General features: G+C 44.0%; 1 pseudogene; it reads left to right on the plus strand.

Annotated features, from left to right (window-relative positions):
* The first annotated feature begins 13,450 nt into the window (after positions 1-13,450).
* On the plus strand, positions 13,451-17,472 carry LOC142365464 (ninein pseudogene; annotated as a pseudogene).
* The last annotated feature ends 201 nt before the right edge of the window (positions 17,473-17,673 follow it).

Raw genomic sequence — 17,673 nt, forward strand, 5'->3', positions numbered from 1 at the left:
CTTTTCAAGTTATTTAAGACCTTAAATTTCTTGTGAATTCCTGGCCTTTAGCACTTGGATACTAACAAGTTGATTTTTTAAAAAAAATATAGTGATCTCAGAAACAAATTATATTAAAATTATTTAATACTCAGAAAATGTTTTAGCATTTGAAGATGTTTCTTGAATTTTAATGTGATACCCTTAGGAGAAAAATAATGTGATGAGATTATCTGTTCAGGCAACACACTGAACCCATGAGCCCAGGAGATTCTTTTCAACTCTGTGTTATGGTGTTTGATTCCAGACGAAGTTCTTAATTCAGGCACGTTATTTACTCAGAAAGAAAGTTCTTGTGCATGGATTCTATGCAATGCCTGGTAGGCAGTACTTGATGTTGAATGGGATGCAGTATCCTTGTTTGGTTATTCAGAGGCCCATGTGCCCCCTAAAACATAGGGGCTGAAACCCCCTGACCCAACTGTATGGACAGCAAATTAATTAGAGGTCTATACGTATTCAAGTACTAGACATAAATAGGATTATTCTTGAACAGCACTTGAGAATAGCCCTAGCTGGCTTTTAACTTTACCTTCAGTGAACTTTCAGAAGGAATAATAGTTATTTTGTCAAATATCTTGAAAAGCACAAGAGGAAAACAAGGACTGTCACCTGGTTAATGTTTGATTGTTTTAACCAGTGTACTGGTTCTTTCCCGCCGGGCTCATGATTGTGCTTGGTAAATTTAATGTTGCTTCAGTTTTAGTGACTTTTCTTGGAAAATGCTTTTTCTTAGAGCTCTGAGTAAACTTGTCATTCTAGAAGATGCTCTAACTGTTTGAGCAAAGCCTGCTCTATTCATACATGTACAAGTGGTTAAGTTTTAAGGCAGAGACTAAGAGAGACAGGGCAGTTTTGGAGGAAAAAAGGTGTTCTTTTTAGAGGAATAGAATCTGGAAGACAGGCTCTCTGGGGCCACACAGATGGGAAAAGAATGAGTGTGTTTGCTTTCAGAGCTGTGTTTCTGCATCAGCCTGGTCCTTCTGAAAGTTCTGTTCATCCTAAACTGATGTAGAAAGATTACTTTTTAACAACAGTGTCTGAGACATTGGTGATCTTCTGTACTTTTTAAAACTACGTAACTCACCTGGATGTGCAACTTTGAATATTGGTATAAGCCAAAGAAGAGACAGTTGCTCCATAAATACGTCACAGAGGGGCAAAGGTGCCTTCAACAGTGTTGGAAAAACATTAAATCTCTTCAAAAAATGAGCATCTGGCAGAGTTTAAATTGCTGCACTGCTTTGCACAGCAGCTGTGTTGAAATAGCATGATGTATCTCAACACATCTGCCTCTTGAGCACGTGCAAAAGTAGCTCTGCCTGCTTGTGTTGTGGAGGTAATTAATGGTCTTATTTCTTTTGGTACTGCAGGTGTTACACAATGAATCTGTGCTAATACCATGCTACTGATGATCTGGCACAAGAGGCAGGTTCAGTAAATTTGTTTCATACATTCTAATCATCTTCACTTGTACAATGTGTTGTAAATGGGATTTCAATGATCATTATGTACATCTGGCAGCTTTACAAAAGCTGGTTTCCCCCCTCCCCCCAATTTAAAATAAGTAAGAAAAGATAAAAAATTTAGTTTTGGTCTTAAAATTCAGATTTAATTTTGCAGAGACAGTTTAGGAGACATCTGGTGTAGAAGTGATAGGAATTTCCACTGAAGAGCGTATGGGTAGAATTGTACAATACTGCAGTTAAGAGCTGTATGTGGTACTGGAGCACTTGTACTTAGATTCCTGAGATGCCTTTAAAACCTGGTCTTTGAATATACCTTATTTTATGGAATAAAGTGGAGTATTTCTCCATTAGGAAAACTTTTGGTTTGTAGCCTTGATAACAGCTTTGAATGTTTTGGAATTCTTCAGTCAGTTAAGCAGAGGATGTTACTGACCACTTCTTGTATCTATATCGTGTTGAGTTTGGAGTACTTACTGTATCATGCGGGTAATGTTTACCAGAGTGATAAGAGTATATCTGTGATATAAGAAATTCAGGTGTACACAGCTCTGTAGATATAAAAATGTATGAATTTGATACATCTATCAAACCAAGATTACTCATAGGTGAGAAACTTACCATGTGTATACTTCATAGCATCATAGAATGTTTTGGGTTTGAAGGGACCTTAAAGATCATTTAGTTCTAAGCCCGCTGCTGTGGGCAGGGACACCTAACACTAGACCGGGTTGCTCAAAGCCCCGTCCAACCTGGCCTGGAACACTTCCAGGGAGGGGGCATCCACAGCTTCTCTGGGCAACCTGTGCCAGTGCCTCACAACCCTCATAGTAAAGAATGTCTTTCTTACATCTGATCTAAAACTACCATCTTTTAGTTTAAAGCCATTACCCCTTGTCCTATCACCACATGCCCTTGTAAAAAGTCCCTCTCCAGCTTTCTTGTAGGCCCCCTTCAGGTACTAGAAGGCTGCTATAAGGTCCTCTCAGAGTCTTCTCTTCTCCAGGCTTAAAAACCCCAGCTCTCTCAGTCTTCCCTCAGAGCAGAGATGTTCCATCCCTCTGATGATTTTTGTGGCCCTCCTCTGGGCCTGCTCCAACAGGTCCATGTTCTTATGCTGGGGGCCCCAAAGCTGGACGTAGGACTCCATGTGGGGTCTCATGAAAATAGAGAAGGGAGAATAACCTCCACTGACCTGCTGGCCATGCTTCTTTTGATGCAGCCCAGGATATGGCTGGCCTACTGGACTGCAAGCGCACGTTGCTGGGTCATGTTGAGCTTCTCATCAACCAGCACCCCCAGGTCCTTCTCCTCAGGCCTGCTCTCAATCCATTCTTCGCCAGCCTGTACTTGTGCTTGGAATTGCCCAGACCCATGTGCAGAACCTTGCACTTGGCCCTACTGAACTTCATGAAGTTCACACAGACCCATCTCTCAAGCCTGTCAAGGTCCCTCTGGATGGCATCCCTTCCCTCCAGCATGACAGCCACACCACACAGCTTGGTGTCATCAGCAAACTTGCTGAGGGTGCAATCACACTGACCATGTCGGTGACCAAAGATGGTAAACAGTGCCAGTCCCAATACCAGTCCCTGAGGAACACCACTTGTCACTGTTCTCCACTTGGACATCGAGCCATTGACTGCAACAATTTGGGTGCGACCATCCAGCCAATTCCTTATCCACTGACTGGTCCATCTGTCAAATCCATGTCTCTTCAATTTAGGGACAAGGACGTCATTCAGGACAGTGTCAGATGCTTTGCTTAGGTCCAGGTAGATGACATCAGTTGCTTTTCCCCTACCCACCAATGCAGTAACCCCATCATAGAAGGCCACCACATTTGTCAGGCATGATTTGCCCTTAGTGAAGCCATGTTGGCTGTCACCAGTTGCCCCCTTATATTGCATGTGCTTTGGTATAGTTTCCAGGAGGATCTGGTCTGTGATCTTTCTGGACACAGAGATGAGACTGGTTGACCTGTACTTCCCTGGGTCTTTCTTTTTTTCCCCTATTTAAAAATGGGGGTTATGTTTCCCTTTTTCCAGTAAGTGGGAGTTTCACCGAACTGCCACAACTTCTTACAGTGGCTAGCGGCTTAGCAACCTCATCCACCAGTTCCCTCAGGACCCACAGATGCACCTCATCAGGTCCCATGGCCTTGTCTACCTTCAGGTTCCTTGGATGGTCTTGAACCTGATCTTCTCCTACTATGGGTGGTTCTTAATTCTCCCACTCCTTGCCTTTGTTTTCTGTGAATTGGGTGGAGTGGCTGGAGCATTTGCCAGTGAAGACTGAGGCACAAAATTTGTTGAGTACCTCAGCCTTCTTCATATCCTGGGTAACCAGGTCTCCCATTTCCTTCTGGAGAGGACCCACATTTTCCCTAGCCTTCCTTTATCACTGACATATCTATAGAAGCTTTTCTAGTTGCCCTTGACATCCCTAGCCAGAGTTAGTTCTATCATGGCTTTAGCTTTCCTAACCTGATCCCTGGCTGCTTGGACAATTTATCTGTATTCCTTCCAGGCTACCTGTCCTTGTTTCCACCCTCTGTAGACTTCCTTTTTGTGCCTGAGTTTGTCCAGGAGCTCCCTGTTCATCCATGCAGACCTCCTGGCATTTTTGCCTGACTTCCTTTTTGCTGGGATGCATTGCTCCTGGTCTTGGAGGAGGTGATCCTTGAACAGTAACTAGCTTTCTTGGGCCTCTCTTCCCTCCAAGGCTTTATCCCATGGTGCTCTACTGAGCAGATCCCTGAAGAGGCCAAAGTATGCTTCTCTGAAGTCCAGGGCAGTGAGCTTGCTGTGCGACTTCCTTGCTGCCCTAAGGATCTTGAACTCCACCACTTCATGGCCACTGCAGCCAAGGCTGCTCTTGAGCTTCACATTCCCCACCAGCCCCTCCTTGTTGGTAAGAACAAGGTCCAGCATAGCACCTCTCCTCATGGGCTCCTCTATCACTCAGAGAAGGAAGTTATGATTGACACATTCCAGGAACCTCCTGGATTGCTTATGTCCTGCTGTGTTGCCCCTCCAACAGATATTGGGGTGGTTGAAGTCTCCCATGAGGACCAGGGCTTGTGAACATGAGGCTGCTCCTGTCTGCCTACAGAGGGCCTCATCTGCTCAGTCTTCCTGGTCAAGTGGCCTGTAGCAGTCCTCCACTATAATGTCACCTGTCCCTGCCCTGCCTTTAATCCCGACCTTAAACTCTGGGATAGGCTCCTCATCCATCCCCAGGTGGAGCTCCATGCACTCCAGCTGGCCATGGACATAGAGGGAGACACCCCCTCCTCGTCTGCCCTGCCTGTCCTTCCTAAAGAGGCTGTATCCTTCCATTCCAACACTCCAGTCATAGGAGCCATCCTACCACATCTCCATGATGCCAATAAGATCAGAGTCCTGCGGGCATGCGCACGTCGCTACTTACATACACTTACATATCTTTATTACTATAAAACTTAATTTGTAACTTTCCTGGGGAAATAACATAAGCAAGTGGCTAATGTATTGTTAAATATAAGGAAAAATGCAAAACATTAAAGATACAGTGCTAGGTGATCAGCAGCTGCAAACATTAAATTTTAATGACTTTGAGAAAGGCAATCACCTCATATTTGATTAATAAAGCACTGCATTCAAAATTACCATCTATCTGGCATTTGTAATAATATAAGAAAAGAAAAACACAATTATTTTGTTTCCAGTAGGTTTATCATGTTTGTGCATTAATTGAGTCATGCAAGAGTGTGTTTGCTTTATAATAGAAGAGTGAGGACACCTGTTCAGACAGGAACACTTTGACATGTACTCAGGAGACACTTTTTCCACTTAGTTTACATTCCTCGAGTTTCTGGCAAAGGCAGTACTTTGAGCAGCGTGTTATAAGAAAAACTATGGCTACTAGGATCTGTTTGTCCTTTTGAGTATTTTCAGATCTGGTCTTAAGGGCTGGAATTTTTCACCTTCTGTTAGGATTAATTGCATACTTTTGGTTTTTATTTTTTATTTATGGATTTGTTTGATTTGGGGATGGGGAAGTTTATTAATTTTTTGTCTTAGACGTGGGCATTTCTATTGGCCTGTGGTGGCTGGTCGCCCTTTAGAAAGCAGCGAGAGATTTACTCACCTGGGGACAGAAAATAGATGAATAAACAGGATCTAACCAAGGATTTAGAGCAAAGTCCTAGAGCCTTTGCTCTCAGAACAATTTTTATCCAATGATTTTAGAAGCGGCTACATGAACATACTAGGGAGCAAAGATCAGAACTACTGCATGCCTCTGCTCTCTGTTGATTACTTGTGCCCTTATACGGTCTCTATAGGCTATAAAGCTGTGTTATATTCTGTGCACACTCTTTGTGGAGACATAAATCTCATATTCCTTCTTGCACTTTGGCCAAACTTCATCATGAGAGATGGGAGGTACCTTAACCTATGGGGCAGATCCTGCCAGTCTCCTGAGCAGCAGAGATACGAAGTCTAAATCTCCATAGGATCAGAGAGCATAAAAGTATATCATTTTCCAAAACCTTGCTCTGACATTTTCATTTAAAAAGGAAAATGCTGCTGCCTTCCTGGGGGTCCTGACGTGTGTAAGGAGCATGTCTCTAACATCAGTCTTGGTGGGAGGGCAAGGTGACAGAACACCCAATTCCTGAAGCCCAACATGATCTCCCTGAAAGAAAGTGTGACTGCTCAGGCAATTCTGTGAGCACCAGCAAATACAGAAGAGTTAAGTGCTTGTCAAGAAGCTGTACTGTTTCGGAAACAGACACTGGTACATGACTTTTGACTGTTTCATTTACTTAAGCAGTACTGCCTGTGGTGGCGTATTCTCACTTCGAGTAGCTGTTGAACACCTGCCTGTCTGCACTTGACTGACTGCACAGAAGAGAATTGCATTGCATTTTATGATGTTGTTGTAATAAATGCTGCAACCATTTCAATATTATGATGTATTATTTACATACCTAGACTGGACTGATACAACAATCAACAAAGAAATCTATTTGTTAAATCTGCTATTGCTCAAGTGTCAAGTGTTATATCAGAAATGTATACAGCAGACTGAGAGCAGAAAGAAACAACATCATTTAATCTATTATATTTACTTCTATAAGAAACCTCTCATTTTCATTCAGGTTTTGTTTGTTTGCTTTGCAGATGTTGTTCATTGTGGCTGATGCTAGGACCTTTTTAGTTCCCAGATCTCCCACCTTCCTGCTCCTCCACAAATTCAGTTCTCCAGCAGAAGAGTCAGTGGGATCTGGTGAGATCATTGCTGCTGTGCAGCCTAGTGAAGCACATGCAGACTGAAAGGGTCAGATCCCCCTCAAAAAGGAGAGATCTCCAGCTTTGTTTCCACATATTACTTGCTTTCATTGCCAAAAATCAGCTATGGCTAAATTCTCTGAAGTCTTCTGTCTTGAGAGGGCTTTGCTGACGTGGGCACTTGTCTTCTTTCTTCTGTTCTTCTCTCCTGACATCTCCACTTGCCACTTTCTGCTTTGAAATCTGTGCTTCTCAGCTGTTTGGCCTTGTCAGGCTTTCCCAAACACCACCCTGTCACTCAAGAACTCTGAAACAGCATACAGAAAACTGTGTAATCCAGTCTTACTGGAGACAGCAAGTTCAAGCTTGGTGTCTTAGGGAATGAAGTTCTACACAACTGATTTTTCTGTGTGTTGGTGCTTTCACCCTCACCTTTTCTGCAGATGTTTTGGGCTGATCCACTCTTTCAACCAGATGTGACAGTGCAGTAAAATACTCTGGATAAGAAGTCCCCAATTTTGGGGTTACCTGTTCCTCAGAACCAAAGTCTCAGCCTAAATTTGAAAGATTTATGATTCTTAACGAGATCAGGCACTAAGTGTCTTTCAGTCTATTTTTTTTCCTTGTAGCACTCCTGGACTCTCACATCTCTTCATCTTCTATTCACTTTACTGCACTTCATGCTCCTTAACTGCTCAATTAACCACTCCAACATTACAGTGCACTGATAATGGGATTAGAAAGCAGCAGAGGTATGAATGGACACCATGGGTATTTTCTCTGTGTATGTAAAATTTTTAGAAGAAGAAGCAGTTAACATGGTGTATTTCACTATGGCTGACACATAACTGTATGGGTCAAAGATTCACTTGTAAGGCTGTGGGGACATATCCTCAGGTAGTATAGGTGTCACAACTCCATTGATGTTGATTGAATTCCTTTATGGCAGAGAAAGTCCAAAGAGCAATGGATTCTGGTCTCTGTAGTTACCTGGAAAAGGGTTCCTCTGTACTTAGATTTTGTGCCTTATAAACTTAATTAAGTAGTATAATTTTGTATTACTTTCTATTTTTAAAAAAGGGGTTGAAAGCTTTGAGTTTTTTTGCTTAAAACCTCTCAGCTGTTGATAGAAAATTCATATGCACACAACTTTTATAAGGTATGCAAGGAAATCCCAAACATTTTTGCTGTGATATGATTATGCTAGTAGACTGTACTCTCTTTTAGATGTTTCACAATAGGATATACATATAGCTAATGGGCATTATATAGTAAAGAATAGGACTGCAAACTAAAAAGGTAAAGAAAAGCAGAAGGAAGCCACTGAACAATTCCATTGTATCTTAGAAATAGCACTTGGGATTTAAAAATGTCGAAATAATTTCAGAATTCCAATAGAGCAGAAAGAATTTAGAGTATTCTTTGTGATGATAAAACAACCATCATAATTCCTGTAATTTAACCCTAGGATATATTAATATTAAAGTGCTGAAATGTATGAAGTTGTTAGCAAAAGTCATATAACTATAAATGTGCCTCAAATGTCACTTTGTCATTTATACTTGAAAGACACCAGGGAATTTGGCAGCTGGAACCAAAATCAAGCACAGGACAAAGTAAAGGTGACAACTGATAAAAAGTACATAAATAATATATGTTAACTCAAAAGTCAGCTCAACACAGCACCTGACAGGGAGGCAAAACCTCCTCTAGCAGAACTCTCCTGGGCACTATGCACTGCGTACAAGACGCTTCAGTAATCAGCTCCCCGCAGTGCCATTTCTACACCCCAGGGAGACCGTGGCCACTTAAACAATTTTTATTCTATCACATCAGTTGAATTAGGTGCTTTTCATAATGGGATATGGCAAGTGTGTTTTATGTCTTGCTTCCAAAAGGGAAGAGTGTCAAACACGCATTTCCTGAAGCTTCAAACCTCGCCCATAATCTCCAAGGTACAGTGAGGGAGAGCACAAACACCTTACGGTTATTGTCCCTAATTTAATTCTCTGCATCTATATCCTTTACCTCATCTTGTTTTTCATTTTTCTTAATGAAAAAAAGGGCATTATCTGCAGCACTGGTACAGTTCTTCTGACTGCAGGAAGAGTAGAAAGAAGACTCCCGTAGATAAGGTGTGATGGAGTGGTATTAGACTAGCCTGTAAGCAGATGAGAGATATGATTTAGATTAGTGGGTGATGTCAAGGATAATGAATGGTTGCATCTTCTGAGTTCTAAAATTCCAGATTTCCAACAGTAAACTTAATACAGTGCCTAAGTTAAGCAAATTGCTAAAATGAGAAGCTGTGTACAGATGAGAGATGGTATAGTTTAGGCCGAAGGGATAAGAGATGAATAAATGAATGGATGACAAAAACTCTGTTTACCTTGCCTTATTTAAAGAAACTTCTTACTCAGCTCACAGAGTTGGGGTCATACCATGCAGATAGATTTTTGCATTTGGAAATAGCAAATGCAAATCTGAAATTTAGAGTTTTTCAAATTTTCAACAAAGGAGAGGAGATAAGGTTTTGCTATAAGCTAGTGCCCTCTCATTTCTTTTTACAATACAGAAGTGAGGTAGAAGGAAAACTATATCTTTTTTATTTATGTTTAGCTTTTCCATCTTTGGGCTGTAGTCACAAATTGCACTTTTACCTGCATATATTTGTAAAGTTCAGTTTGCAAAGACATGAGTAATTTCAATGAGGAGTAGGTCTTTGGGTGATAGTTTTGCTAACAGCCATGTCTATTACTTTTTCCTGTGCTGTAAAATGTGTCACTGCTTTTACAGCATCACCTCACTCTACCAGTGTGGCTTCACTTTGAACTCTTGCAGCCTAGGAAATTCAAAATTTAATTTTGAATCAGTGGAAGCTGCCCAGATTTGAAGAGTAGTAAGTCCAAAATGGCCTGTTGGACAGCTTGCACAACCTCACTGGTTATATGGACTTTGGTTATAGGTCCTGTACTCCTGAATTATGTAGTAGTAACTTACACCAAGGAGACGTCATGCTAAATATACTTCCGCTGCCAATTTAGACTATCAGCGGTAGATTAGAAAAGGTGCATCAAAGTAGCGATTTTTACCTAATCGTAATGAATTTTAGTCTTAGTTTGTCATTTGGCTTCTAAAAACCTGGACTTTCTCACTAAGACAAGGTTTTCTACTTGTAAAGCATCCCGGCAAGCTTTGGATGGAACATTGAGGAACAGCACATATGTTAGTACTTGCTTAGACACTGCTCTGGGCTTCTCAGTGAACCCAGCAGTGAAGAAGCAGGGGATCTCTTTCTCATCTTTCCTGGCTTCGCAGGACTTCAGAGGGGCACTGGATTCAAGAGGACACCTTCTTCCTTTCTTAAAAACAACACGTCTTTGAGTACAGAAAGTTAATCTCTTTCATGTAATTCCTGTGATACTTCTGCTCAGACAACAACAGAAAAAAGAGTGTATGGCTGCAAAGCACCAGTAGTCTGGGAGCTTCTGCATCATTGCACTCATCATCATTGCTCTTGTCCATGTTTTATGACTTAAAGTCACAGTATCTACTGACAGCACACAGCCCAATAGGCATTAATACCAGAATTCCATTTAGGCAAGTGACGTATTTAAATGTGCTTAAACTTGAATAGAGATGCCTTCCCTAATTGAAGCTTTAAGAAAAGCACCAAACACCACTCACCTCCCCTCTCACTGCTTACATTTTAGGATATCTTGCCTGGGGAAATAAATAGTGAAAGTGCTTCTGGTTTGTTCCGGAGAGGACTTCCTCAGCAACAGACCCAAGTTTATTGACATTTGATGGAGAAGATTGTCCCCCACACCGTCTCCTGGTGGATTTATCCGAGTCTGTATTTGCCTCATCCATGCTACAAGATCTGGGGGAAACTGGACAGGGTGTTTCATCTCTGATCTTTGTGTGATACAATCAGGTGTTTATCAGAGTTAACAAGAACCTAGCCAAAGCCAATCCTAATTGCTTTTTCAGGTTTTCAGGACCTTTATGATAATGTTTCAGCCATTAATAGTTGAAACAAGGGGGAAAGATTTATTTTACACAAGGGAATTATTAGATGCAACTGAAGCAGCTTTAGAGATGAAGATCTATCAGCATTACCATTTAAGCAGAACGTGCTCTTAAGGTACTGGTTAATTTGTTTTTGTTGGTTTTAATTTGGCAGCCACACTGACTGTATTCACACTAACTCTTCTGCACCTGCTGCTGCTCTTCTCTGATTCATTATTCAGAAGATCATTAGAGCTGTTGGTGGGAAATGACCTCAGAATGCCTCACCCGTCTCATACCCATTTTGTTTTGGGTATGTCTTTCAAATGGCATCTTAATTATCCTTTGGCCTTAAATACCCATGTGGAGGCTTTAATGGGAGTGCAGGGTGCTGTTGCTTGCCCAGTTAACAGACGGCTATAAAATTGTGTGGATAAAGATACTTGTCACCTGGGGGAAAGAGCAGGAGGCAGGACATGGTCTGACACATGGATTAGTGCCATGCTGACAGGTGCTGCATTGACAGCAAGGGCTGATATGCCAAGTCCAGAATTCCTCCTTTTCGTGATCCTTGCTTTTCCTGCTCCTTCAGTCACTGAAAGCCAAAGAACCCCTGCAAGAAAGCCAGAAGTCTTTCCTTAGTAAGACTGAGACAGAAAAGGGTGAGTTTTCAATGAGGACCATTAAAAAAAAAAGATTGTTTGGAAAATTTAGCTTCTTAATGGATCCCAAGCTTATGTTGATTCCTTTAAAAGTATTAGTTCATTTGTTCATACTTGAAGAAGCAATCCTCTGCTGTATTATGACTCTTGGTGGTGTTTAAACATCTACTACACTCCTTTTCATGCTTTTCGCTGAAGAGAAGCAGAGTCACACAAAATTATTGTTTAGCAGTTGGTTCCTTTTCTCACCTATTTGGCAAACGGATTACTTTAACTTTTACAGTAGCAGTTGAAGGTGATGGTAGATTGGGATTAGCCAGTCCCCCAGTGCTGCTGGCACTGGGAGGGTGGTTCAGGGAGAACCATGCTCTCTTCGCACAAGAAATAGTTCTTGTTCTTCCGGGTCTGTCTGGCCTGAACCTTCCATCAGCCATCAAATATGCTCTGAGCCTTCATCTTTTTATTTCTCTGGAGACAGTCAGCTTTGTGATGTCATTCAAATTTGTAGTCAAGGTGACAACATAACACAGAGTAGATGATTGGCAGAAGTTTTGAAAAATGTTTAGGGCTGTGATTTTTGGTGTTTTTTGCTTTTTCCTCTCTAGTATTGCCCGTTGAGCAAATCACAAACATGAAATTACTGTGAAGGAAACAGCAACTACGTACAATTTTTTTTCCCAAGTATGTGAATACCTGGAAAAGTATGTGAATACCTCCGGTTTCTTCTTAACGGGCTATTGTTTCTCAAGGCATTATAGATACAGTCTAAAAAACAATAATAAATTTCGACTATATGTATGTAAGCACACTTCATATGCAAGTCTGTATATGTTTTTATGTGTAAGATTTTTCTAACAGCTATCTAATGCCTGTGGTGGTTTTTTTCCTAGTTGAATCCTCTTGTTGGTATTCAGATATATCTGTGATGCTGTGCTCTAAATCAGGCTGCAGGCACACATGCTAAAATGGGGAGGCAAAAGCAACTCCTACAATAGTCTTTGGCATAAAATTCACCCCAGAAGCCTCAGGCCTTGTTTTCTTTCTCCATCAGGTACTTTATTTTCTGCCTTGCAGAAACTCAGAGGCCCAGTGTGAGGAACTCATGCCTCACAAGAGTAAAGAAATTGGAAGCAGAATCTCCCCTCATGCTTCCCCTGGGTGCAACAGAGCTTGTACTTTTAAAAGAAAAATCTTACCGTGGAAGTCTTCCAAGGATAATTCTCTGTGCTTGCCTATTTTTCTCATTTTACATATAATTGTATAGATGACATCTTTTATGCTACGTTAAATCATTTCAGGTGTTGGAAGGCCAATTCTGGCAATGTGCTCTCTGTAACATGAGATGTGAAAAGGTAGGATCAAGGGAGGGAAACACAAATGGAGAGGCAGTGTTAGGGTTTGGTGAATTCCTCCAGCAAGAAGAACTGTCCCAGGAGCTGCTGTTAACAAGCAGTCAGGCAAGAAAATAGATGTGGGAATCAAAGATCAAAAATCTGAACCAAAGTGCAAGATCAAAAGACTGCAAGCACAGCTGAGCTGCGCACAGCCATCATCTTGCTTCTATTTCCATTTAACCAAGGGACAAAAACAGAATTTCAAAATATTTATTGCACCAGTGACTATCAAACTTTGACAGCAGTGTGTTTCTAAATGCAAAAACAACTAGAAGCAAAAATATCTTTCAAATAGCATTGCCAGGATTTCTATTAAATATCAATTACATCTATCTCTTATTAATAGGAAGTGACGTGTAAGGTAAATTGTTTTGATAAGCAGGGTTCACATTTGATTCTGCTCTGATGAAAGGTGTTTTTTAAAATAAATTATTCAAGTTAAATTATTTTTTCCTGTCAATGAATATTAATACTTTGCGCTTGTGTAATAGCATGTGTCAAAAGGCAGGGAAAGGCCTCCCCCGGCCCCGCAATGTCCCGCAACGCCCCGCTGAGCCTGGAGGCAGCGGCAGCCGCGCTGGGTGAGTGTGGCAGTCTATGGGATGGATGAAGAGGAGCAGGACCAGTATGAAGCTCGCCTCAAGGAACTCTTCGACAGCTTCAACAGCACGGGCACGGGGTCCCTGGGGCAGGAGGAGCTCACCGACCTCTGCTACATGCTGCACCTGGAAGAGGTGGCCCCGGCGCTGCAGCAGACCCTGCTCCAAGGCAACCTCCTAGGCAGGGTCCACTTCAATCAATTTAAAGAAGCACTTATCCTCATCCTATCCAGAACCCTGTCAAATGAAGAACACTTCCAAGAACCAGATTCTTCCCCAGAAGCCCAGCCCAAGTACATCAAAGGCGGCAAACACTACGGCCGGCGGTCCCTGCCGGAGTTCCAGGAGTCGGTGGAGGACTTCGCCGAGGTGACCGTCATCGAGCCGCTGGGTGAGGAAGCCCATCCCCGGCATGTCCCCTCCGGCAGCTGCGAGGAGCGCTGGAAGACACAAGACAACGAGGAGTACGAGGCCGAGGGGCAGCTGTGCTTCTGGAACCCGGATGACCTGAATGCCTCCCCCGGGACATCGCTGCCCACCCCGGACTGGATAGAGGAGAAGCTGCAGGAGGTCTGCGAGCACCTCGGCATCACCAGGGACGGCCACCTGAACCACAAAAAGCTCGTCTCCATTTGCGAGCAGTACGGGCTCCGACCAGTGGCCAGAGAGGTTCTGGAAGAGGTGCTCCATAACCTGGAGCAAGACGGCACCATGAGCGTAGAGGACTTGTTCTACAGCTTGTTTAAAAACAGAAAGTCACTGACACCCTCGGCGTCTACTCCGTACAGACAGCTGAAACGACACCTCTCCATGCAGTCGTTCGACGAGAGCGAGCGCCGCACGACCACACCCTCGGCCATGCCCAGCGCCGTCGGCTGCTGCCTCTTCTCCAGCCTGGACGACGGGATGGGCTACGGCTGCGTGGAGAGCGTCCTCTACTGCTGGCACCAGGAGGGCATAGAGAACAGCCAGGAGATCCTGAAGGCTTTGGATTTCAGCTTGGATGGGAAGGTGAACCTGACGGAGCTCACGCTGGCGCTGGAAAACGAGCATTTAATCACCAAGAACGGAGTCCACCAGGCAGCCCTGGCGAGCTTCAAAATGGAGATCAGACACTTGCTGGAGAGGGCTGACCAGGTGGCCAGAGAGAAAGAGAAGCTGCGGTCGGACTTGGAAAAAGCCGAAAAGCTGAAATCCCTGATGGCCTCCGAAGTGGATGACCACCACGCCGCGATTGAGGGCCGGAATTAGTATAACCTCAGGAAGCTGGACGAGGAGTACAAGGAACGAACCACAGCTCTGAAGAACGAGCTCCGGAGAGAGCGGGAGCAAATCCTGCAGCAGGCTAACAAACAGCGGCTGGAGCTGGAGCAGGAGATCGAAAAGCTGAAAACCGATGAGAACTACATCCGGGACCGCCTGGCCCTTTCCCTGAAGGAGAACAGCCGCCTGGAAAGCGAGCTATTGGAAATGGGAGAAAAACTGGTCGAGTATGAAAGTTTGGCAAGCAGACTGCAGAGGAACTTGGAGAATGTCCTGGCTGAGAAGTTTGGTGACCTGGATCCCGGCAGTGCGGAGTTTTTCCTGCAGGAGGAGAGGCTGGCGCAGGTGAGGAGCGAGTACGAGCGGCAGTGCAGGGAGCTGCAAGACCAGATCGATGAGCTCCACTCGGAGCTGGAGGAGTACCGTGCCCAGGGCAAAGTGCTCAGGCCTGGGCTGAAAAATTCGCTGTCGGAAGAGTTCAACATCGATATGAAAAGTTATGGCAATAGCGGCATTGAGCCTGACCAAGGACTTGGTTCAGAAGACTGCAACCCACTAAATATGAGCATAGAGGCAGAAATGGCTATCGAACAAATGAAGGAGCAACATCACAGGGATCTACATCACCTCAAGCAGAAGCTTGAAGACACAGTGAGCCATCACGAGAAGCAGTTAGATGAGACAAAAACCCACTGTGAAAAGGAGCAGGAGGATACGAGGAAGAAGTGCGCCGAGGAGATGCGTGTCATGGAAAAGCAAATAACTGGCCTTAAAAATCAAATTGTGGAGCTGCAAGGAGAGGCAGCGCTGCTCAGAGAGCAGCAAGAAGAGCTTGACTGTAAACACAACGACGAGAAAAACAAATTAAAAATGAGTTTCGACGAGGAAAAATCCTATTTGCAAGAACTATTGAAGCAGGAGCACGAAGAAGACGTCAGAGCCAGACTGGAGCAGGTAAACGAGAAGTTTAGCCAAGAACGGGAAGAACTGATTCAAAAAGGTGTCTGGGTGGAAGAAAAGATGAGAGTTTTAGCACAGACGCTGCGGGAGGAGAATGGGGAGATGGAACGTGGCTTCCAGGAGCAGCTGCGAAGGACGGCGGAGGCCCATGCCCTGGAGAAGGAGGAGCTCCAGCGAGAGCTGCGGAGGAAGCACGAGCGGGAGCTGGAGGAGGAAAGATGCGAAGCCAAGAAGCTCCGAGAAGAAAATGCGATGCTGAAAAACGAAGTGACTTTATTAAATGAGGAAGGGAGTGCTTCCAGCCTGAAGCTGAGGGAGCAGAGTGGATCCCGAGAAGAAATGCGGCAAAAGATAGAGGCTGTGAGAAAGGAGAAAGTGGCTGTCCAGAAGATGGTTGACAACCTGAAAAATCAGGTAGCAGATCTGAAGACCAGGAACCAGCAGCTGGATTCTGAAAATACAGAACTTAGCCAGAGGAACTCCAAAAGTCAAGCAGATGTGCAGGATCTTAATCAGCAGCTGGCAAGGGTGCTCGAGCAGAAGGAAAGGGAAGCAGGAAAGTGTACCCTGGAAGAATGGGAAAAGGAGAGGCTGGTGTTGAAAGAGGAACTGGAAAACTTCAAAGTCAAGTCATCGAATATGGTGTCTTACTTGGAGGTGGAGCTGTCAAAAATGAAGGTTCAAGCTCATATACTGGAGCAGGAGAACCACATCCTCAAGCAGGAGCTCGAGAAGACAAAGCAGCTGCCCAGATGTCCTGATCTCTCTGACCTTCAAAATGAAGTTTCAAGCTTAATTGCTAACAATGAAAAGCTGCAGAAAGAGAAGGAAGCCCTGAATGAGGAATTAAACAGATGTGTTGAGAAGGTAGCTGAAGTAAGCTGCTTAGAGAGCACCATCGGCAGCTTGAAGCAGGAGCAAAAGTCCTGGGAACAGCAGAGTCAGACGCTGAAAACACAGCTCGCCGTTTCACAAGAGAAGGTTCAGAGTCTGGACGAAAAGCTGCAAAACGCCAGCCTGCAAATGTCCCGCCTAAAAGCAGACCTGCGGGTGACGCAACAGGAGAAGGAAACTCTGCAACAAGAAGTGGTGGCTTTACGCAAGCAGCTTCAGAATGGCAGTGAAAGGAATCGGGTTCTAGTGCCTTCCTCAGGGCTGCAGGACCAACACAGGCAACTGCACTGGGATGAACTGGGCCAGCTGACGCAACAGGAGCACCAGCTGCTCGGGCAGGAGAATGAGAGGCTGCAGAGAGAAGTCCAGGGCACTAAGACAGGCCTGGCTCAAGCCCGGGAGAAGATCCGACAGCTGGAATCTACTATCCTTTCCCTGAAGCACCAAAAGCATCAAAGCCACTCAGGTATCGTCAAAGCCATAGAGCAAGAGAAATTAACTTGAAGAGAGAGTGTGAACAGCTTCAGAAGGAGTTGTCATCTGCAAACAGGAAGATCAGTCAGATGAATTCTCTTGAGCATGAACTGGAAAACAGCTCAGAAAGTGAAGGGCTACGAAAAAAGCAAGTCAAACTGGATGATCAGTTAATGGAGATGCTCCAGTCCAGCGCCAGTGTGATGCTTAGCCAGTCGCCGCACTCCCGGGAGCTCCAGCAGCAAGGCTGTGCTGTGGTGCCCAAGGAGCAGTTCGTGCAGCTCCAACACCAGCTACTACAAGCAGAGAGGAGAAGTCAAGGACTTCAGGAAGAACTTGAAAGCAGACCCTCTGAAACAAACATGCAACAGGCCTTGCTACCGGAGCAGCAAGCAGTGCATGCAGATTCCTACCGGAGGATCGGGCACCTCTGACAGCTTGGCTGCTTGTGATCTCATTCCTTACCATGATAAACACACACATACACATGAACTGGCATAAGCTGCGAAACTTGAGGATCAAATTATTTTGTGCTTTTTCTGGGGAAAAAAAAAAAAAAAAAAAAAGTCTCCACAGTGCTATTTCCTATTTATTTGTCTGGAAACTATTTTGTGAAAGTTCATAAGCTGTTTTGT

The sequence above is a fragment of the Opisthocomus hoazin genome, chromosome 2 (genome assembly GCF_030867145.1).
Source record: "Opisthocomus hoazin isolate bOpiHoa1 chromosome 2, bOpiHoa1.hap1, whole genome shotgun sequence".
Lineage (NCBI taxonomy): Eukaryota > Metazoa > Chordata > Aves > Opisthocomiformes > Opisthocomidae > Opisthocomus > Opisthocomus hoazin.